Below are 23,730 nucleotides of genomic sequence, written 5' to 3'. Positions count from 1 at the left end.
GTAGTGTGGCAGTGCTTCTGGTCCCAGGCCCACAGGAACTGAGAGGGAGGGAGGGAGGGAGGGAGGGAGGGAGGGTCAGGGAGAGGGACATTCTTTGAGGAGCAAACAACTGAAGTGAAACTGTAGAGATTTACAAATGGCATGGAATCCTTGCTGTGGCTATATCATGTCATCATGTGGTGTTTCATGAAGCTGCAAGAAGTCACTTCTGCCCTCAGTTTGGAAAGTAAACAAAAATGGTATCTACCAGCTGAGGAGGCTCCTGGGAGAATGATTAGCACCTTCCTTTAAAGTCAAGGAAACAGGCAGACATACACACTGGGCTCCAATTTTATATAGTACTGCTGCTTGCTGGGCTCTACGAAACATATTCAGTATGAGACAGGAGTGTGGGAAACTCCTGCTTAAAGGATGTAGCTGTGATTCTGTTTCAGTGACATGCATACACTCCTGGCATGATACGGCAGCGGCCAGCAGGCAGGGTAGCCCCTTCTTCTGCCCTTCCACTTAGAGTTAGAGCATAAGATCAAAGTGTTATTTTAGCCAATCCTAGTTAATGATTAGCTAACCACTATCCTATCTGTTTCTCTCATAACATACTGTGTAATCATGTTAAGTGAATAAAAAGAGCCCTCAGGGCATTGCCGTGAGGCTCCGCTGGTTCAGACAACTGCTGTCAACTCCTTTGTTCTCTCTCTCCAAGGGAATTAGCTTTTCCTTTGTTCAGTGATCACCACACAGGAGGGGCAAGAATGAATTTAGTTGCCAAATTTGCTAGTGTCCCCTACCTTCTCTGCTCACTTCTTGGCAAGACTCCTATGTATTAAATTTTTCTCATCATCAAATCTGCTCATTTATTCAACTCATAGGAGTTCACAAGTCCTGAATAAACCACTAAGAAATCTGATAAGGTTGTTTAAATGATGGGTTGTGTTGACATAAAGTTGAGGCTGATGGTCATGAAGAAGCAGGACTGTCCAAATCAAGCACACCTAAGTGTGGCTGTCTAGGTGTTGTCTAGATTCATGTTTGTAGACAGCCACACCTAACTGTGGTTGTCTACGAACATGAATTTGACCAAACTCTGGGAGGCAGTGGAAGACAGGAGGGCCTGGTGTGGTCTGCTCCAGGGATCATGAAGAGTCGGACACGACTAAATAACTAAACAACAACAGATGTTGCTGAACCAAAAATGGCACACCCATTGTCTCCTTCACCATCATTCCTCACCATTAACTATGCTGACCAACGGCTAACAAGAGGATGTGATCTCGTTGCCTGTCATCTACCTCATTTTTTTAAACTTTGTCCAAAGAAGCAGTCGTCACACTCAATTCCTCTAATAAAATTGGTTTATTATTTAACATATCTTCATCAATTTTTGAGTCTTGTTTCATCAACCAAATTCAACAATAAATCATAAGTATTAACGTTATTTAAACTGGGTGTCTCTTCATGGTATGACAACAGGGAATAACTAGTAACATTGTGAGACCACTTGGGTTTGGCACCCATAAACTCTGACATGTTCTCTGCCCACTTCAAATTTGTGGATTGAACATCAAACCTTTTTGGCGTTCCCCCTTTATCAAGCCATGAACTGTTCTTCGTTGAAGTCTGAAGGGGCTGGGCCCACCGGATGTCTCCGGACTCACTATACATCTCTGCCTTTCTCTTCTCTGTTCTTCTCTTTTAACCCACACTTTGTACTCTATCTTTTGCTTTCTCACCTCTGTCTCCCCCCAGTAAGGTGGTTTTCTATACAGCTGTCATTTCCATTCCCTTTCAGTGTACTCACAGGGCACTTTGAATTCCACCCAGTCTCCTGTCCAAGGGTCTTCTTGGACCAACTCTATAAGCTCTTCTTTTTCCTCTACTTTCTCCTCTCTTCCCAATCATGTTTCTACCTCACCCCTTCCTTTTTCCCCCCCTTTTTATCTTCCTCTTTTCTCACCTAATTTGCACCCCCTTCAGTCTCTTCTTTTATTTCTAATTTACTTAATTCCCTTTCTATAACTCCCTTCTCTTGCTCTTCTGTCTATGTTTGAGAGTCTCTCCTGATCCTGGTTGAGGTGACTCTTCGCCTCACAGAGGGCCGCAGTTGCCCACCTTTGGGCTTGGCACTTATGGTTTTGGGAAAGCTTTGCTGGAGCTGTCAGGGAAAAATATCTGAGAAAAGAGGGGAAATATGGCATATGTCGGATAGACTTTTATGGCCACAAAGAACAGTATGGCAGAAAGCAAAGAGGCTGCACTTGGAGAAGATCTGTAACTTCTAGAAGCAAGAAGAGATGGCCTGCTGAATGTTTTTAGTGTATTTGTGACAAAATGGTGTTGGCATAGTGGAGAAGGATAACTTTTTGCTCTCAGTTCTCAAGGGGAATCAGCAATTTCCAACAGTTTCTTCAGTGTAAGGTTCATCATTAGCAGAGGCACAGCTTCTCAAGTTGCCCCATTTTTAATAGAGGTTGCAACAACAGTTTCAGTAGCCAGGTCTGCAGACATATCACCGCTCCTCAAGCCATAATGTGTCTCAGCACATTACGGAAGCAATATAGCATCTGTCACAAAAAATATTGCAGAGAATATTTGGAGAACATTTCGGCTGTTTTTCACAGTTGGGGAGCGATAAAGAACTCTCATTAATTTATCTGGTGAGAATTTTTCACCACCAGTCTACAAGTATCTGGAGTGGGGAGCTTTAAAGGGAACAAGAAGAATGTGAGGGCAGAAGCTGCTGTTACACATGATCTGTCATTAGAAAACAGAATTCTTCACTGCTGAAAACATTTAAGTGCATAACAATGGTTTTTGCAAGCCATAATTGACAAACTAGCTTGTTTTCTGATTGGTCTTCAGATCTTCATCATTTGAAGTCTCATTTTTCAGATACAACATTGTTCTTGAATCACATATTTCCACACTGTCAGCTCTAATCCAAACTATTTACCAATACCAGTTTTTGCCTTGATGTTGACATGTCATCACAGACAAGTGGGTAGCTCAGATACTTCAAGAGTCTCCATGAAGAAGGATCAGACAATGAAGAAACAAAGTTTTGACAGAGATAAGCAGATAAGGGAGCGGGAGGTATGCAGTAATTTTATGATTTAATACTTGATTATTCACTGGGAATGTAGCAAATCATAACTATCTAGAGAGATACTGGAAAGGCCTAGAGCAACCTTTGATAACAGACTATCTGATGAAGAAGGGAAGGAAAAATCACAGTGAAAACCTGAAAGACAAGTAATATGTAGCCAAAACCAGTGGCAGAAACATCAGGGTTTGTTTGTTTGTTTATATTAAATTTATACCCCACCTATCTAGACCAAAGTCTACTCTGAGCGGCTAATAACAATAGATATAATAAAAACAGATAATAGAATAAAAAACAGTAGTAATGTGGTTCAAGATGGGAAATAGGTTGCGTGGGAAGCTGTATTAACTACAATCCACAAAATCTCATATAACAACAACAACAACAACAGCAACAAACCTGTGATAGTTTTGTAGAGTTTTGTACTGCAAATTCTAGGTTTTGGAGTGCCACCCACAATGATGTAACTGACAGATGCCAAATATTCTGTTTTGTAATTCAAACAGCTAGGCAGAAGTTAGCCAGTAAAAGCTATAAATTCTTTCAAAGATGGTCCGTTTGGGTGTTCATACTACTCCTCACCTGTTTCAGTGGTTGATTGAACAGTAGGAATTAAAATTCTCGCCCGTCTCATCAGATTCAAGGACAAGGGACAGAAAAATTACCTGAATTTTGTGGCACTTCCAAGAACAGAACAAGTAAAAGAAGAGGCTTTTGCACAAATGAAGTGAAATAGTGCAAAGACCTTTTTGACATGGGTAGCACTTTGACACAAGTGATGCAAATGATACAAAATACCAAGGCTGTTTTGAAATAATTACCCAATCCTTCCGTGCTTCCTGTGCATTTCCTGTTTGTGTTTGTACGTGTGTGTGTGTGTGTGTGTGTGAGAGAGAGAGAGAGAACAGGTAGCAGGCTTCTGAAGACAGTTTGCATACCTTCTGGAGATCCTAACAACAAGAAATACAGCATCTTGTTTGCTTTCTCTCAGAAGGGAGGAATCTTATGGGCCTTCCAAATTCTTGATGAAAAAGAATTGTCTACTCAAAACACAACAAGATTGAAGAATTTGGTACATATTCTTTCCTTCCCTAGTGAACAGCACTTGTTTTCTGAGCAACATGGGGGAACTTGGGAAAGGAAGGGAAAGTAGCACACTGGCCACAGGGCGGTTCTCCCTGATAATCTGGCTCTCTGTAGCATCGTAGCTTCGATGGTTGTCATAGACCTGCCAGGGATAGTTTTGCAGCTTACATGAACAGGTTTCTTGGCAACTCATCTACATTCAGGATGGTCCTCAGCGTAAGGCATCCTTTCCCTCTTAATTCAGACATTCAATAGCCACATTGGCCTGCTCTGCAAAGACTAGGAGCTGAATCACCTAACACCAGCAAAAAAATATTTCTCTCTCTCTCTCTTTTTTTTTTTTAAGAACCAGGCCCTTCGCCCTCTTTTCACTTTGCTTCCATTAGTAGCAAATCCCCCTTGTCCTTTTTAATTTTTAATTACCATTGTCTGTTCACCTTTGTTTTACCCATGACATCTTCAATTTAAACAGTATCAGAGAGGTTGATGTGAACAGTTTTCTTTTCAGCTTAAGTGACTGCAGCTCGTTTAGTTGTTAATTATGCAGGGAGGTTTGCATGGCTGCGGCTGGTAATTTGAATATGCTCCCAATGTCAGGTCCGTGTCTGGGCGGCTGAGCTTGTAAAAGGATTATGATGTATATATGGTTCGTGGCTAAGAGGGCTAATGAAAGAACCTCATTTAATCAAACACAATTAATTAAACGAACTTATGATATTAACCCATCTTTCCGTGCATGTATAATTTATATTAATTGATCTTCTGCATTGAAATTGACCAATCAGGTAGCCTACTGACAGCCCATGAAAGGGAAGAAGTACCATTAGCTGTAGTTTGATGCAAACCATAATTGATGGGTCAGTGTGTTTTAGGGATGTAGCTAAAGCTTTGTTAATTGTCATAAGAAGTTCAAATTGATTGTGTCTGCATTAGTACATAAATTTAAATTGATTAATGTTTTGTTCTAAAATTAATGTCTGTACTGGATGGGGTGATACAATGCTTTATTTATTGGATTCATTAATGCACTTAGAGAAAAGGGGAAAATAGCATTGAAGTTAGGTAACAGAAAGTAGATCGTTAAGGACAAATTCAATGGAGCCATCTGAGGGACAGCATTCTGATGCTGGGTCTGCGACGCTCACTCTAGCCCTGGCTTCATAACATGTGCAGATACACTTGTTCTCTCCCTTTCTCTCTCTGTCTCTCTCTCTCTCACACGCACACACAAATAGAGAAGTTAGAAGGCTTGAAAGAAGCCATGGCACTGGAGTGTTTAATTTAAATCCTTCTTAAGATGATTGCAAAAGGGGGGGGGGGAAGCAGAAAGAAAAAGGAAAGGGTATTAAGAATAGGGAGGCTGAGAGTATCTCATAGCACTCAAGACCCCATGTTCCTTTAAAAAGTGTTTTCTGCATGTGGTGGCTCTAATTTGCAGACCATCCTGATAGGTGGAAGGTAGAGGAGATAGTGATATACTGACAGCAGAGTTAGCTTATAATGACCCTCCACCCCCTTTTTTGCTGTGGCATAATCAGCTTCACATTTGCCTGCTTTTGCTGTGTGGAAGCCAGATGTCAGAATCTTTGTTGCAGGACAGATCCCCTTTTGATATGGTTTGTCGCAGCTATGCACTTTGATACTGTTTGTTCTCCGGCTTATCACTTTATATTTCAGAGTCTTTCTCCTTCTGACACACATTTGCAGGACTGACGCAGTGCACGAGACCTCCTGGGCCGGGGGGGGGGGCAGGGGAGTCCCCTTCGTTTATAACTCCCTTTCCCCTTCTTACCAAGAAAAACTTAACATCTGTTTCTGATAAACTAATTTAAACAGAAAACGTGTAATGCATCCCAAATCCTTTTTTACAAAATGGCTCTTTATTTCATTGAAGGAATAAAAGAGTTTGACTGTTCAGCATTTACTATAGTACAAAAGAAAGGGAACCTCTCCATTTTTCATGAGGAAGCATTCTGAACTGCACACAGTCGAGAAGATTAGATATCTTCTCTTTGCTGTCTTCTTGAAGTATGGGATGCAATGTATTATTTACAGTCAGTTCCCAGAGTCTTGAGAGAATTGGAATATATTCAAATAACACTCCATGTGGTGGCACTAGTGAGTAGCAAACATGATCATAATTAGTTTCTTGAGCACATTCTTTCCTCTCAGAACTTCAGAGGTAATGGGTACCCCTTTACTTCTTTCTTCAGTTTTTTCCCCTCTCTCTCTCTCTTTAAAGACAAGAAATTGAAAGCAAAGTCATATTATTCCAAGACAATAGAGATAAAGTGATGAGATCTGTCAAACGCAGCAATGTTCTGCATTAGTTTTGACAGTCTGAGTAAATGAAGTTCTTATTACTAGCTTAAATTATACATTTAGTGTTCCGCTTTTTATTGGCCAGCTTTATATGGTATGTACAATAGAAGGAAAATGAGATGCACATATTCCTGTTGTCTTTATGGCTTTCCCTTATACCTCTAATTCATACTTACCATTGCAATCCTTGTCCTCTTGGGTAGTACTTTTGCTTTTTCGGTACATTATTTTATCCTCTCTGTTTGGATTTTAATTTGCAAAGCTTTATGTACAATGACATTTGAATGTTTTCAGCTGTGCATCAGTGAAGAAAAATATGTCTTCCATGGGAAAAGCTTTAAAAGCTTTCCTGCATATGTCACATGAAATCTAAAATAGGGAGTAAAACAGGGGTTTATTACTTAAATCACATGAAACAAGAGAGAAAGGGAAGCTGTATGGTACAGCATGATACACTGGAAATTCTCACTGCAGGCGCATTGTGCTTATCAGTGAGAAGAGAGGAAGAATGAGCAACTTGGGAGTCAGTGTTTGAAATGCAGACACTTGCTGTCATTATTTTCCTAAAGTGAGGAAGGTAAAAGAAAGAAAGACAGTGGTATGGCTTAAAATAAAGCTGCCTTAATTTAGCAGTTTTGAGAATAGTTTTTAGGTATTTATATGAGTGGAAACAAAGATGGTTTGATTTCCCTCCTCCCATCCTTTCAACCCTCCCAAAAAGGAAACACACCAAACAATTAAAACAGAGTGTGCTGTCACTTAAGAGTAATTATTTTGTTAATTGTGTAGTGGTGTCGTCTGCTGCCTAAGCATCGCATCTGTGCCTGGAACAACTTCCCCTCCCCACTTCATTCATCAGGCTATCCTCTTCTGCTTCTGATTTCCTGTCTCCAACAGAACTATCCAGAAACACTCTCACTTCACCTTACTTGCCCTTCCTTGTTAACTGAGGACTCTCCCCACCAAAATTCATGCTCCCTTGACTTCTTATGTGCCATTCCAGTCTTCTTTCTCCCTCCCTTTCTCTCTCTGTTTGCCACTGTCCATGTTGCTGTTGTCATTCTCAGCCTTCAGTCCTCCAGCTGCTTTGGATATCAGCTCCCAGAATCCCCAACTGGTCCAGCCAACAGGTCAGGAATTTTGGGAGCTGAAGTCCCAAATGACTGGAGAGTCCAAAGTTCAGGACAGCGTTGTACAAAACCATCACAATGCTCACGCTAAATAAATGTATACTTCAGATCATATGACTAGTACAGCAATCCATAGGCCAATCTGTGAAACAATCAGGTCAAACTGTTTCTGTGAAAGCAAGCATATGGATGGTATATGGACTTTGCCATGCTGTGAATCAGCTTATCATTATCTACAGTATTTACTTGGGCGTTGGGGGTGGTCAGGTCAGCTCTTCATCGTCCTGTCTCCAAAGGAACATCAGGAGTAGCTAAGATGTTTGCAAGTGTGCAAGGCTGTTCATCCACAATGCCCATAATGAACCCTAAATCCCAGTTCAGAGAAGAAGTGGCTTAAACATCATCATCCTGGGAATTTGTGGGGCTACGACTGAACCCTGACCTTTCTTCCAACACTGTACTAGAAAAGAACTTGCAAGATGCTCTTCTTCTTTTTCTCATGACTAGGGCACAGTCAGGAAAATGTTGTTATGTTGACATGTTACTTTAGGACGGCATGTTGAGCAAAGCGAAGAAGTGTCTCCTTGTATTGATTCAGCTGAGGCTCAATGAACAGCTCGCAGTCTGAACTTCCACAGGCACTGCCACTGAGCAAACACAACGTGTGCTCCAGAATCCTCTCACTTGAGGGACAGCTGCAAATGCATCCTCCATGTGCAAACACTTCCAGAATGTGCTTAGAACCTCAGCTGTATTGATTTCCCAGAGTTGGCATTCAGCAGAGCTTGGCAGTAAGTAGATTCAGGTAATGTTGTTACCTGTAACTACTTACTTTGGGGAGGTACTGAAACTATAGGGCAGTTACATTTCAGAAATAATGTAGTTGAATTTTTGTGTGTTACAATGGTTTTTTTTCTAATTACTTTCAAAAGTTGATTCTGAAGGAAATGTTAAGATATTTTTATGATGACAGGAATTTTTCAAGTTCTGTATCATCAGTTCTAAGTGGCACTGCAGTATTGATTTGTTTCAACTTTTGCATTTTTATGCATGGCATAATATCAGAATTGACCACCGAAATACTTTTCTGTTACACTGGTAATTATTCTAAACATGGCTAATAACATGAAACACCAAAAAAATTGTATTTGCAAACAGAGCAAAAATAATGGTAACGTCAACATGCTTACCTTGAAGTACTGACACAATGCATTCCTTAAAAAAATTAGAATATATTTGCTACAGCTGCTTTGCTACAGCAAAGGTCAACTAATATTAGCATTTATTAATGTTTTCAGCTGGCATACCTGGACAGAGAGAGTGATTACTTATGCTTAAAACTGGCTATCTGTAACCTCCTGCCAAAACTAACCCAGAGGAAAGATTACAAGATACTGTCCTTTTTTACAATGACTGGAGACTAAACTGGGTAATATTTGTCCCTTTGTCATGTTACTATAGCAGACCACGTTGAGTAAAGCGAACAGGTGTCCCCTGGTATTGATCAGTGATTATGGCAAAGAGCTATTATTAGATTTTGAAGAGGGGGAAAAGGAAAGCATTGGAAATGAAAAGGGAGAGTGGGACAGGTTATTGATGATGGTAATAACCGTGTTCAGTGGTCTCCAAACACCGGAGCTGTAAAGTTGACCAGATGAGGAGATCAGTATAGATATGTTGAGAGGAACAGACAATATGAAGAAGTATGGAGCATATTGTCTTACCTGGCAGAGTTATTAAAGTTCATTGCAGGAAGATGAACTGTTTCAATATGTTAAACACTTGAGGCTGTTAAGAAAGAGTGTCTGTCACAGGAAGAGGCATTGGTTGGGGATCTTTTCATTTTCCAACCCCCCCCCCAAAAAAATTCCAGTTTCTTTCAGGCCCAGAAAAAGCTGTAGCCAACATTTTAAGCTTTTATCACAGCAGTTTCCCTCCATGTAAAAAATGATTTTAAGTCATTAGTTGCTTTCAGCAGGAGAATATAGGATAGGACCCAGAGATTTATTTATTTAATGAGGGTGATATTTCTCTCATTATGATGCACTGATCTTTGAAATACCCCGGGAAGGAATGTGTTCCTTCTTTTTGTCATCAGAAATAATTTGAGGTATGTTAGGATGAGCAAAGATTTACAATCAGGTGTCCTTGAAGTCCACTGGCTTTATGTAGTGTTTAAAACAACAGCAACAATAAAATGTTTTCTATAAGTTAACATGGATAGATCTCAATCCACAGAATTGCAATCCATGTTTTATAGCTTTCTCTGTCCAGTGTTATAATGGGATCAAGGATGACTGGTTCAAAGCATCAGGAATTTCTGATTAACCATGACAATGATATTATCTCTCCCCCTTGTTGGGGGAAATCTATTTTCTCAGCAACAGTATGCAATTATGAGCTATCCCATAATAACTGATATGTGAAGGAGGGTCTCCCCATTTCCTCCTATTCACATGTTCAAATTTTAACACCCTTCTGGACAGCTGGATAGATTTAAAGTAGGAACATCCGAGACTTCCCAAGTCACTCTGTAGCTGAATATGGGGCACACAGTTCAGTATCAATTAGCTCTGTGCTCTTTTGATGGCACTCTGACCAGAACCTTGTCTGGGCCTGTGATAGTGTGGGTGTGTGTTTCCAGTTCTCCATAAAGACTGTACTCCTGAGAATGGAAGACTGTCAATAGCAAGGCCTGGAGGGCTGTCCTCACAGAGTGCAGTTTGAGAAGACAATGTCCACCCCTTGGACTCAATTGTGGAGTCCCTCAGGGGTCAATCATCTCCCCACTGCTCTTTAATAGCTATATGACGCCCCTGGGGGAGGTTATCAGGGGTTCTGGAGTTTTTTGTCATCGATATATAGATGACACCAAGCTCTATCTCTCCTTCCATCCTCCTGAAGTGGATGCTGGCCCATCCCTTGAGTGCTGCTTGGATGCTGTGCTGGGACAGATGAGGAACAATAGACTGAGGCTGAACCCAGACAAGACAGAAGTCCTGCGAGGGGGGGGGATGCCCCTTATGTCTGAGGTTTGGGGACCTCCCTCTCTTTTTTGGGGGGGGGGCTCCTCTTTTCGCTAAGTATGAGGTTAGCACTTTGGAAACACTTACACGCTATCAGTCAAGTCCCTGGTAGCGTCCATGGTCTGTTCTGCCTTTTTCCACCTGAGGTGGATTGTCCAGCTGCATCACTATCTTGACACTAGTTCTCTCACCACGCTGGTCCAATGGTGGCTGTCTTGAGATTAAACTACTGTAACACTCTTTATGTGGGGCTGCCCATGAGGCTGTTATGGAAATTTCAACAGGTCCAGAATACAGTTGCCAGATTACTGAAGAGAGTGAATAAATCCCATAATATCTTCCCTACTCTGGCTGCCCTGCATTGGTTACCTGTCCGTTTCCATACCAGCTTCAAGGTGATGATGCTGACATACAAGGCCCTGATACCTGGCAGAACGACTTGACCCAGAGAGAGGCCCAGAAATATAAGATTGAAAACTGGGCCTTCTTGGCAGCCGCTCCTCACCTCTGAAATAAACCCATGCCTGAAATCCACCTGGACCCCTCACTGGGAATTTTTAAAAGATCTTTGAAAACATGTTTGTTTAGACAGGCTTTTCTGGATATTACATCGACAGAGCACAGTGATTCTTTCAGAGCTTAAATTATCTGTCCCACCACCTTGTCTTTATTAATTGTTTTCAATGCTGTTCTTTTATCAGTTTGAGTGGACTAATATTTTTAATGTGGTTTTTTTTTTTGCATTGTTATTATGTTCTGTGAATTTATTTAAAATGCTGTGTGCTGTTTTACCATGTTGTGAACCAGCCAGAGTGGCTTTGGCAGCCACATGGGTGGTATAAAAGTAAATAAATGCATAAATAAATAAATAAATAAATAAGGCCAGGTCATAGGCTGAATAGTGCAGAGAGGAGTAGAGGCCACAAGCCACAGTCTGCAGAGCTGGAGACTCACTCTTATTTTCTTCCTCTTCCCCAGGCACCAGAAGAAAGCCTCATTCAGTTTCCTAAGGCCACCACCACCACCTGGACCAGTGTGAGCAAGAGACTTTGAAATGGCAATCCTCACAGTTGTCTTGGATTCCTTCCTAAAGGGCAGTGCATGAAGCCTGATGTTCTGCACTTCCCCTCCTTTCTATCTGCTCTGCTTCCTTAGTGGTGCTGTGGAAATAAGAGTTTGATAGTTCAGTCAATGTCTTTTGAAGCAGGAAGGGCAAGGAAGGTTCAGGTCTAAAGTACAGAGCACCATTTCCTTTATTTCCCTCCATTTTTTTCTTTTTCTTTCTCCACTTCTACTAAGGATGACTGAATACGGGAATAACACCATGGGACTATTGTTTTGCCCTCTTTGCTCTGCCTCTTGTCACTTTGGAAACACCCAAACAACATGGTTTATGTCCATGCTTACATATTGGTCCAACAACTGCAGCTGAAAGGAGCTGGAATTTTAGAAGAGGGTGCATATGCCTAGTCCAAAGGCATTAGGGTTCAGTAATAAGATTCTGGGACCCTTTTGAACAAATGGGGCAAGTTTCTGTGATTCCCCCCAGCCCCAAATAAGGTGTGTAAAAAACTAAAAAAGTGATGATGGTCTAGAGTATTTCACAACTGGAGGCTCCAAGGAGCTGCTGCATCGTAGCTCTTTTGCAGACTTATGTAAATAAGACTATAGATATACTTGCTTGGGTGGGACGTGCTGGTGCTACGGGATAAACTTCAGAAGCCTGTGCTGCAGGGTCAGAAGACCAGCAGTCGTAAGATCAAATCCACGTGATGGAGTGAGCTCCCGTCACTTTGTCCCAGCTCCTCACCAACTAGCAGTTTGAAAGCATGTAAATGAGAGTAAATAGGTACCATCTCGGTGGGAAGGTAAAACGACGCTCCCTAGTCACGCTGGCCACGTGACAATGGAAACTGTCTTTGGACAAGCACTGGCTCTACAGTTTGAAAAACGGGATGAGCACCGCCCCCTAGAGTTGGACACAAAAATGTCAAGGGGAACCTTTGCCTTATCCTTGCTTGACATACAGGGATCTCCTTTTCTACTTCACATTTCAATTCCTCTGACATTGCTTTAGCCTTCTGAAGGAAACATCATGTCAAAGCTGCATTTAACATTATCTTTTGTGTTATTTTTACACAGCTTTACTGTATGGTGGCTGCTCTATTAATCTTTTTATATGAGTAGTTTCTCTGTTTAATTAAATTGGGCCCAATGAGGCATCACACCTCCACATGATAAGCTCATTCATCTTTATTTGATTCTTGGTTGACACCTGAGTTTGCCCTATGACATAGGTTAAGTCATTGAGTGGCCATTAGCTCCTTGTTTGCTCTCTCCTGTTTCTCCTAACCACCTTCCCAAAGTCAAATCCAGATGATTTGTGCCAATTTCATGGGGGCAGAAACTGGAACATCTGATAACTTTCTACATGGCTGATTTTATACAATCTCACTTGTACATCTCAAGCTGCTGCGTCTGTCAAAACACAATTTCTCCCCCTTCTTATGGGCTTTGATAGAGCTATGAGTACTAGAGGTCTCAATTATAAAATGTCAAGACATTGCCGTACATTTTTTTTTACAGTAATTTCACAGTGTCACTTTGTGATGGTTTCAGGATAGCTTTGAACCATGACTGAAGTGAATTGTGGCCCCTCAGTGGACTGGGTGATACGGAGTCTGAGCTGCTCTGACAGAAGCACAGGCATTGTTAGGAATACTCTGCACATGGCATAAAAGACATGTGCAGACACATAAAAAACATACAGACAGGCACACAACCAAAATTGATAAAGTCAGAGAGCTGGCAAAAGTCAATGATGCTGGAAGGAAAAATAAGCATTTGCCACCTAGTCTTAGGCAGGAGTAAACTCTAGTGTGTCTGTAGAGTAGAATCTTTATCCAAATGTGTTAGAAAGTTGAGTTTAGAAACTGCATCTTTGATGGAAACTCTTAAATAGATTCTTAAGCTTCTTTTAACCGATAAGGTTTTTACAGTTGGTGTCCTTTGAATCAAATGTGTGCCCATCCACAAAGCATTTGACAGAGGATGATGGGACTGGAAGCATGCAGAGTGGAAACACACTATACCAAGGGCCCTTGAAGGCTTGCCGTTTGTCTTCTTACCCACCACAAGGTATGTAACTGGTATTTAGAGGAAGTCTACTCTGGTTGATTTGCTATGCCAGGCAACAAGATTTCAACCATTGTGGCACAAGTTTTCTTTGCCTAAAATGAATGCTATACTATAGGGAAAACCTCTTAATTTTGGTTGTTTGGTGTTTTTCCAGTTCCCATTGTAGCCTTTGTTACTATCAGTTTGCAAGACTTTTTCCTTCTGTAAGAAAATTCACAAATATTTCCATATGCATTAGCTGCCATCAACACAGTTATTTGCACAAATTTCCTAGTGTATGCATTTTGCACATGCTATCTCCATTGATTACAGTGTGCTTGTGCACATATTTGAGCGTATGTAAAATGTGTGCTTTTAAAAAAATCTATGTATGACAGATACAAGATATACTGTCAGCCAGACAAATTGTGAATTTTTGAGGCAAGGTGAACTTAGTCTTATAATGAGTCCTGTCAGGTGTGTAACTGGTAATTTCAAAATGAGAGTCTTAAAATGTAGTCTTATGCTTAGTGGATAATACCTGACCTGCCTTAACCTGATTAAATAAATTAGACAATTTAAAACATGTTCTCCTTGATGAGAATTGCTGCAAGACTGTAGGCTCTTTGTTAATTTGTTGTTGACTGGCCACTCTCAAATAAAATTTGCAGCTTTTCACAGGGAGGTTTTCTGCATTTTGGTGAAAGGGGCTCTGCTGAAAATTTGAAAAACGATTGCCTTGAAAAAAATGTAGAAATATTACATGGATTGCTTACGTCTTTGGGATGCCTGTCCTGTCAAACTTGCTGTGTGCTTGCTTAGCTTCAAAAAAAGAAAAAGAAAAAAACACCAAATTGGTGTAAGAGACAGAGGTTTCGTGTGCCGTATGTTTTGTACAAAGTGCCGTAGTCATGATGGGCAGTAAACCCAGGTGGTGCTTCATCTCATAGAGGACAACAGATGTCTTGAGTGGATTGTGTATCCTTTAATGTAATCTCATTCTGCTGAAATGGTAAATCTTGGGTATAATCTAGAAAATGGAGAGGTTTCCTTTATGGATACCTCATGCCACAATATATTTGTTAGTCTCATAAATTCTCCTGCTAAGGTATAGCTTCTCTCAGAAGCAATGGAGAAGGGTCTCTTGCTATCTTCTGCATCTAGCCACCCACTCTTGAAATCTTCTCCAAGGAGCTGATTAGGGGTGGGATAAGGGAGGCTGAAGAGGAAGGAAGAGAGAGGGAAATCCTGTTTATTCTTCCTTAATTGAAACACCTCAGAGTCCCCTTATACAAATATGAAGAAATAGAGAAATACACACACACACACACACGCACACGCACACGCACACGCACACACACACACACACACACACACACACACACACACACACACACACACACACACACACACACACACACACACACACACACACACCATCATCACCACATGAAATTCTTCAGTAACCTATGGGCCTCTGCTGGAATTTACCAAAGATGATGCACTTCTTCATCATCATCATCATGTACCATCAAGTCAATTCTGATTATGATGACCCTTTTCCAGATTTTCTCATAGAGAACACTCAGAAGTGGTTTACCCTTCCCTTCTTTGGAGGGATCCCTGGGACTGTGCAGCTTGCCCCCTAGGCCAGTGGTCCCCAACCTTGGGCCTCCAGATGTTTTTAGACTTCAATTCCCAGAAATCCTGGCCAGCAGAGGTGGTGGTGAAGCCTTCAGGGAGTTGCAGTCCAAGAACATCTGGAGGCCCAAGGTTGGGGACCACTGCCCTAGGCCATACGGGCTGGCTCTACTCACAGGAGGCACTGGAGGGAATTGAACCCCTAACTTCTGGCTCTGCAGCCAGATACCTAAACCATGGAGTTATCCAGCCAGCTCCTTCAGAGACGGCATTCCATAGAAATACCATGGGCAGAATCTGCTGGAGTCACAGAGCAACATTAATTGCATCCACACCAGCAGTGTGAGCTATTTTGCAGGGTGCTTATTTGTGCCCTGGGTCATTTCCCAGGAATATTTGCAGATGCATAGAGCTTCACCATTGTGAGCAAAATGCAGTAAAAAAAGAGTCCAGGTGCATCAGTTTCAGTATGAGGAAAGAGATGATAGAAGAGGGCAAGGATAAGTGCCCTCCTCTTTGCATCTTGAAGTCAGCTGGGTAAGTAGTGCCTGGTTATTCTCTTTCCAGAACACATATTATTCACAGTGTAAGAAACATACAGTAGGACCATGGGGAATCATTTCCAGTCCCCCTTCCCACGGATGCCGAAAAATGCAGAAATAGGAACCGCTATGCATAGCATGGTCTCTGTCCCCCTCTAGTGGCCAGTTCTGCTCAATACACTGTGAGATTATGTTCATAGAATCAGAATAATGGCATTGGAGGGGGCCTATAAGGTCATCAAGTCCAACCTCCTGCTCAATGAAGAAATCCAAATCAAAGCAGATCTGACATATGGTTGTCCAATTTTCTCTTGAATTCCTCCAGCTTTGTACTCATCACCTCCCAAGGTAAATGGGTCCATTCTCGTACTATTCTAGCAGTTATGAAGTTTTTCCTGATATTCAATCGAAATCTGGCTTCCTGTTACTTGAGCCCATTGTTACATGCTCTGCACTCTGAGATGATCAAGAACAGATCCTGCCCCTCCTCTCTATGACAGCCTTTGAAGTATTTAAAAAGTGCTATTATATCACCCCTCAGTCTTCTTTTCTCAAGGCTAAACATGGCCATTTCTTTCAGTCTTTCCTCATAGGGCTTGGTTTCCAGTCCCCTGATCATCCTCGTCACCCTCCTCTGAACTTATTCCTCTTTGTTAGCATTCTTCTTAAATTGTGGTGTCCAGAACTGGGCACAGTCCTCTAGGTGAGGCCTAACCAGTGCTGAATAGGGGAAAGTAGTACCTCACAGGAGTTGGAGATTACACTTCTGGTAATGCATCCTAAAATAGCATTGGCCTTTTCTGCAGCTACATCACATTACTGGCTCGTATTCAGCTTTTGATGTACAACAATTCCAAGATCTTTCTCACTTGTAGTATTACTGAGCCAGATATTCCCCATCTTGTAACTGTGCATTTGGTTTTCTCCCCACGCCCGTTGTTGTTGTTGTTGTTGTTGTTGTTGTTGTTGTTGTTGTTGTTGTTGTTGTTGTTGTTGTTGTTGTTGTTGTTGTTGTTGTTGTTGTTATATGCCATCAAGTCAGAAATGATTTGTAGCAACCCTAATAGGGCTTTCAAGGCAAGTGAGATATTTAAGGAGTGGTTTTATCAGTTCCACTTTTCCAGTGAGCTTCCATGACTGTGTGGGGATTTGAATCTTGGTTTCCCAAGTCCTAGTCCATAGCTCTATGCACTTTATGGGGTTTTTCATTTAATATTTTCAGGTTGTGGGTAAGAGAATCCTGGAATACTGCTCCCGTGGATACAGGAGGTCCTACCGTATGTCAAAAATATGCTTTCATTCTTAACGTTTACATACAAATGCATGAGCGAGTTCTTTGCTCTGAACCTGTAGATACAATAATTTCATTCCTCCCCCTGCCACCCTTGAACATACATTAATCAGAAAGTCTCATACATACAGCTGTGTAGGATTCTTCAGAGAAAACTAGCAATCATGCAGCTATACATGTGGGCCTTCTGCAAACACAATTATTCATTGTACAGTTACATATTCGAAAGTATGAGAACTTCATTTGACACCTTTCCTCTCTCTCCAATAGCACTAGGGAAATTCACAACCAAAGAACAAATTTCTATAATAATGATGAGTATGAGTAATAATCTTCTTCTCTGATTGAAACATGTAATGTGAAAAGTATGAATCAAGGTAAACTAGAAACCATAAAATAAGAAACTGAATGTATAAACATTGCAGTGCTTGGGGTCAGTGAACTGGAGTGGGCTGGAATGGGATATTTTCACTCAAAGAACTACAAAGTATTCTACTCTGGAAATGACAAACAGAAATGGAGTGGCTCTAATAATGAGGCAAGATGTAGCACAGGCAGTAAGAGGCTATAATGCAAAATCTGACTGAATATCAATCAGACTCCATGGAACATGCTTTTAGGTGACTGGAACACAAAAATAGGAATAAAGAAGAAAATAATGTTGTTGGAAAATTTGGCCTAGGGGAAAAAATGAAGCAGGAGAATGTCTCAGAGAGTTCAGCAAAACTAACCATCTGTTTACTGCAAATGCATGCTTCTAGCAACCAGACAGACAGCTGTACACATGGACATCAACATATGGAAAATATAGAAATCAAACAGGAGATGGAGAAGTTTTATTCTCTCTGCCAGAACAAGATTAGGAGCAGATTGTGATAGTGATCATAAACTGTTAATATATAGCATTAGAGAAAAGCTGAAAAATAAAACTAAAAGAACTGTAGTGCCAAATTATGATTTAAACAGCATTCCCGATGAACAGATTTGCATCACTAAACTCACTGAACTATGAACAAGAAGAACTGCAAATTGAAACCAGAGATATTATCAGGGGAAAATGCAAAAAGGTAATTCCTGTAGTAAAAAAGAAAAAGAACATCTTGATGGATGACAAAAGAGACACTTAAAATTGCAAAGGAGAGATGAGAAGCAAAAGTAAAAGATGACAGAAATAGGGTTGAAGGCAGCAATAATTCTGAAAATGCTTGAAAGCAGCAGGAAAAGAGTAAAGATGAAATACAAAATGGATTAACTCCCTAAAGGATCCCACAGCCTTGAGTTTGGAAGAACTGAGCAGGGCTGTTAGGGACAGAACATTTTGGAGATTCCTCATCCATAGGGTCACCATTAAGTCAGAGGCACCCTAGTGGCACATAACAACAACAGGAGCGATAATAACACATTAATAGCTTTCAAAATGGTGGAGGCAAGTATTTTGCTATACTGCTCCCTGCTTGTTTTGTCATAGAAAATATCCTTACAAGAAGTCATCTTAAGCAGCAAACAGTAAGGCTACCCCTTTCCCTAAAAAGCCTCGTGCTGCAAAGAAATGCAATCTTCGAATTCCCTCCCTCCGCCCTCTTCTTTAGTGTTTGTTTCGTGTAAAGTACACACCACTTGTTGCCAGGAAAATCAGCCATCTCATTTGGTTTGTAATCCTATGTACTTTCACCCAGCACTGATAACATGACTTTATATTGCAGGTTCAAGCATTTTTATCATTACGTAAAACAAGGATAACCTTCTTGCATCCAAAACTGCCATGCAGTCTTACAAGGAAACTCAATTAATCAATTAGAATACTGTACTCAAATTACAGTAGAATTATGTGCTTCTTTTGCTGAGAACCATTGGAACTTGTGGTGCATTACATCAATTAAGAATACTTAATTCCTAAATGGCATGGAGGAACAAAGTATGAGTCATCCCAAACATTTACTTTGTATAAGCCATCAGTGCTAATGGTTTTGTAACCTTTGTAAATTTAATACGGGCTTCTTTTATACAGCCCATGAAGCCCATGGCAGGGCCGTGTAATATTACGGCACATATGCATGGAGCTTTATGCAGCCACACACTTAATTGCATAAATAATAAAGCTCGGGTTTGAGACAGGCATCTTCTTACGCTATTATGTGAGTGACTAGATACGATCATAGAATGCTATCCCCCTCTAAGAAGTGCACTTAAGCCAATCGATGGTCAACAATTCATAACATTTTAAAACCCGAGTTATGATAAGCCAAAAAATGAAATGTGTAAAACAGGTTCTTTCAGTGCTTAATTAAGGGAACATTGGAAATACTGATGTAAGAATCTCATTTGATGAAATTAGATTTAATTATTTCATAATGGCTCATGATGTAAATGTGATATTGAGCACATCCAAGACTTTCATGCCAGTGACTCCAGGCTGTGTAGGAGCATGCAGTGGTGGTTCTGAAGTCATTGGGACTGCGCGTCAGCCCAAGCCAGCAAGGTTAAAGGGGTTAAATGCGTCCTCATCCAAAATACTGAGAAGGCACCAAGTTGCCTGTGCATGGCATAGATGGCCCAAATCCCATTACTGGAATTTGACTGACCTAAGTCAATTAGAATCGATTGCTGTGGTGAAACACCGTAAGTTAAGGAGTTGAGACATGTATTTCTTGTTGCCCACAAGTTGAGTGACTTGGCTCACAACAAGAACTGCATGCACTGATCTTTAACTAGAGGTCAACAGATATGATTGCAACCCTTTGATTTACTCAGGTGGGCAAAAGAAATAGGATTCCATCCAATGGGTATGGAGGATGTTGCCTTCAAAATGGGTAATTACTCTACCCAATGTTTTCTGGTGAATACAGCAGATGTGATCCTCTGCCTGGCCAAATGGCTGCTGTTTCTTCTCTTGGGTATGGTTGACCCCCTCCAGCAGAAATCCAAAGCCAATTTTTTAAAATTATTCAAAACCCTGCAAAGACAATAAAGATAACTTTATTTGGAATACAACTCCCAGAAACCCCTCAGCCACAGACTGAGATTATAAATCTACTGAGACTATTAGCTCACAAAGCTTTTGAGACAGGATGATGGGCCTGGGAGCCTGCAGAGTGGAAACACACTATACCAAGGGCCCTGGAAGGCTTGCCATTTGTCTTCTTACCCACCACAAGGTAAGTAACTGGTATTTAGAGAAAGGTGCAGAGGGAAGTGACCATAACATCTCGCACTTGCAGGATTAAGGTGAACAGGACAGGGTTTGTCTTGTTCTCAGCAGGCCAAGGGGAGTAACATGCTTGCTCTCATCCTATTCATAGGCCTGTGAACTGGCTGACTGTTTTTTGTTTGTTTGTTTGCTTGCTTGCTTACTTGTTTGTATGCCCATATTGAAATATTGCAAGACCCCTGAAGAACTGATACTAGATAGTCGTACATGCAACTCATTTTGTATGTAGCATTGTACACTGTGCAGTTCCTATTTAGTAGGCTCTCAAACCCATGCCCTGTTTTGGACTCATGGTTCAGCAGTTAAACTGCAGTACTGCAGCCAAAATCCTACTCACAGCCTGCGTTCAATCCTGACAGGCTCAGGTAGCCAACTCAAGGTTGACTCAGCCTTCCATCCTTCCAAGTAAATTAAATATCCAATCCACTGGGTGGAGGTGTGATGTGTAGCTTTGCATAATTAAATTGTAAACTGCTCAGAAAGTTCGTTAAGTGCTTATGGGAGATTTATAAACTGCACACTTTGCTTTGCTTTACCCCACCACACACATTCGCGTGCATTGCTCATATCATTTGTATAAAGCATGAGTTTTTTCAGAGTCCTTCACTATTCCTAATTCCCAGCCAAGATAAATTCTATGTATGTGGATGAGAATGGTGTCTCATATTCAGTTGTTGCCAATGACTATGTATTATCACTTGAAGCTGGTTCAAATGTGTATTTTCTACACTACCTGATCTTTCTATGTTTGATGAGTGACAGACGTATAAAACGAGTGCACAAAATATTGCTTTGCATTTGCAGCTGGTTAACATGGAACTTCTTTGTTGTGATGGTAATTCATCTGTGATGACTCATTCAAATATACAAGTCGTTACCTGATCCTCTGGTCAACAGGTGATGAATGTACAAGTGTTAATTAGGCATTATTAGGTAATTTTATTGGATACTTTTAAATACCCCTTTTTCAGTAACACTGAATCTTAAATTTTTTAGTTTCAGTCCTTTGGATTTTTCTTATTAAGTTAATTGATTGCAAGCTTGAGGAAATTCATAACTGATTAGCAAATGTCTACCTCCCAAACACACACCATTTCCATTTCATTATAGCATTTTAAACTAAGCATAACCCTCAAGGTATTTTTTTAAGTTTATGTACAAATAAATTCAAGAGAATTGTTCTCAGTAATTTCACAGGGAAAAAAAAGACAGAATATTCATAAGGAGGTGCTATTAATTTATTTTTAGGAAAAGAAACAACACAGAAGCAGCTATCATCATTAGATGGCTTGGTATCCATTACAATAAAATTAATCCAACTTATTACCTTCATTATTAATGTGCCATTCAAATTTAGTTCCACAAAAATGGCAAGCCAGTAATTAATTAATATGTTATGATGGAGACATATTACCTTTCTCCTTGAAGGCAAAATGTTCATTTCTAATGTGAAAATCTTCCATTAAAAGTGTAATGATATGTTTCATGATCTGAGGTTCTGCGAAACATAAACACCCCGACTGTGATCTGGAGAAGCCTCGGAATGTGTAACCCATTCCTACCTTTTTTGTGGTTCATAGAAGATTGTCTGAACATTGTTCAAGTTCGGTTTTATCGTGCACAATTGCATTGCATCAATATACACATTAAATGTGATCAGTACGGATTCTAAGGTTGAGAACAGTGATCTCACACAGGCCAGAATTCTCAGGGAGGGAAAAAAATTACACTGACAATAATACCACATCCTCTGGTGGGGTATCTGTCACATGACTGGTTGTGAAAGATATCCCAGTTGTGAAACTAATCATACAACTGAAATCCCAATAAAGAGCACAATTCAGCTGCACCATTACTCTTGTGCACTTTCCCCAACAAAATTCTGAGCATATCCTTGTTTCATACAAAATGAGTTCGTAATGTTGCATGCATATACACTTCTCCCTTAAACAACGCTGGGATTAGGGGCTCCAGACCTCTGTGTAGTTCAAAATAGGTGTCTAACTCTTATGCTCCCAAAATGAAACCACAAAGCATAAACAGTTGATTAACATACAGACCTCCCCTGACCCATTTTAGTCTCCTGGCATGCCCCAGCACTGTCCCTGGCCAGCATGTGGAGCCACCATGCCAGGAGAGCCATGCAACACTGCCAGCAACAGGGGCCTCAGTAAATAAGAGACCCATCATTCTCAGGCCACTTTCAGAATCGATCGATTGATTGATTGATTTGATTGATTGACTGATTGAGTGAGTGAGTGAAAAAAATCCTTATACTACAAATCCAAAAATTCCCTGACCAAGTATGTGTTTTCTCAGTCTTTCTCACTTATAGTGAGAATTTTGTGCCTGCACATGAGCATCTGGTGCTTATGATCATACATGATGTAAGTCTCTGCACAAAGACTAGTGTTAAGGCTGTAATAAATAAATAAAAGTGTGTTAATATTCATGTATTTCTTCATCCTTGGGATTGAAAGAATGCTGACAGATTTATCCTTCCAGGCCCAAGGACTGGGAAATAAAATTCTAAAAGTCTAGGCTTGAATTCATGTGTATTTAAAAATGTTACTGTTGAATTAGAGTTGCCAGTCTACAGATGGGCACAGACCACCAGTTTGGCAGCTCATGCTGGTTTGTTGGTTCAACAGTTGTTCTGTGGTTCCAAGCCCCACCTCCTCGGGCAGGCATCCATTCAGAGGGCAGTGCCTGGAGATGGTGGGGCAGGGAAGCCAGGGCACTTCCTTTCGGTGGGCGCCTGCCAAAGGAGGCAGAGCTCAGAACCATGGAACATCTTTTGGACTGACAGATGAAGAAGCGATTCATGCCTATCTCTAGCTGCCATCTCTTTTTTTCTAAAAGGCGCCTCATCTTTAATAACTTCATCAGAGGTAGGTACAACATGCCCCTCACCTTGTTGGGAATGTCTGTGACTCGTGACTGTTGTAAAAGGGAAGGAATTTCACTTCAGTTCATGTTAATGTACTGTACCAAAATTTTAAAAATTCTTCCTATTTGTCATAAAAGAGCTAAAAGTTTAAAAATATGGAACTGTGGGAAAGCAAAACCGACAGTGTATCACGTCTGTAGTTCCTTCATATCAGCACAGGTGATTAGTGTCATCCTTAACAGATACTAGAGAAATCCTCACTTCAACAAAAGGTTACAGTATGTATTCTTTCACCTGTGTGGCCTTCAGCTCACAAGCAGTTTAGACTCTGCTTCCATTTTTAGGCAGGCCCTGGGCCCATATTGATTGATTTTATT

The sequence above is a fragment of the Pogona vitticeps genome, chromosome 4 (genome assembly GCF_051106095.1).
Source record: "Pogona vitticeps strain Pit_001003342236 chromosome 4, PviZW2.1, whole genome shotgun sequence".
Taxonomy (NCBI): Eukaryota; Metazoa; Chordata; class Lepidosauria; order Squamata; family Agamidae; genus Pogona; species Pogona vitticeps.
The sequence above is the reverse complement of the archived record's forward strand: the minus strand, read 5'-3'. Positions refer to the sequence as shown.